The 356-nt window shown below is 30.6% G+C and overlaps 1 protein-coding gene across 1 annotated transcript in view; it reads left to right on the top strand.

The window, feature by feature from the left end:
* Positions 1–356, top strand: part of ADGRG2 (adhesion G protein-coupled receptor G2) — a 123371-nt gene that overhangs the window by 97798 nt on the left and 25217 nt on the right. The window lies entirely within an intron of this gene.

Genomic DNA, 356 nt, shown 5'->3' with positions numbered 1-356 from the left:
AGTGTGGTAGTTGAGAAAGAGTACCTCAGTGTTATTTTCAATCTGCACTTCTCTTATGAGGACTGGTTGAACATTTTTCATGTATTTGGGGGTCATTTTTGTATCTTTCTTGTTAATTGTGTGTTTGTCTTTTCCTTCTTTTTCTACTGAATATTTGATCAGTTTTTAAAAGGCCTTGTTTATATTAGGGATATTAATACCTTTTGTTGTATATGTTGCAAATATTTTCTTCGAGTTTGTCAGCTATCTTTTGACTTTGCTTTATGTTTTTGTCATGCAAATTACATTTTTTTAAATGTAGCTAAATTTACCAGTTTTTTCTTTTATTGCCTGTGGATTTGGAGTCTTCGTTAGAA

The sequence above is a fragment of the Crocuta crocuta genome, unplaced genomic scaffold (genome assembly GCF_008692635.1).
Source record: "Crocuta crocuta isolate KB4526 unplaced genomic scaffold, BGI_CrCroc_1.0 scaffold312, whole genome shotgun sequence".
Lineage (NCBI taxonomy): Eukaryota > Metazoa > Chordata > Mammalia > Carnivora > Hyaenidae > Crocuta > Crocuta crocuta.
This window is presented reverse-complemented; position numbering and strand designations above follow the sequence as displayed.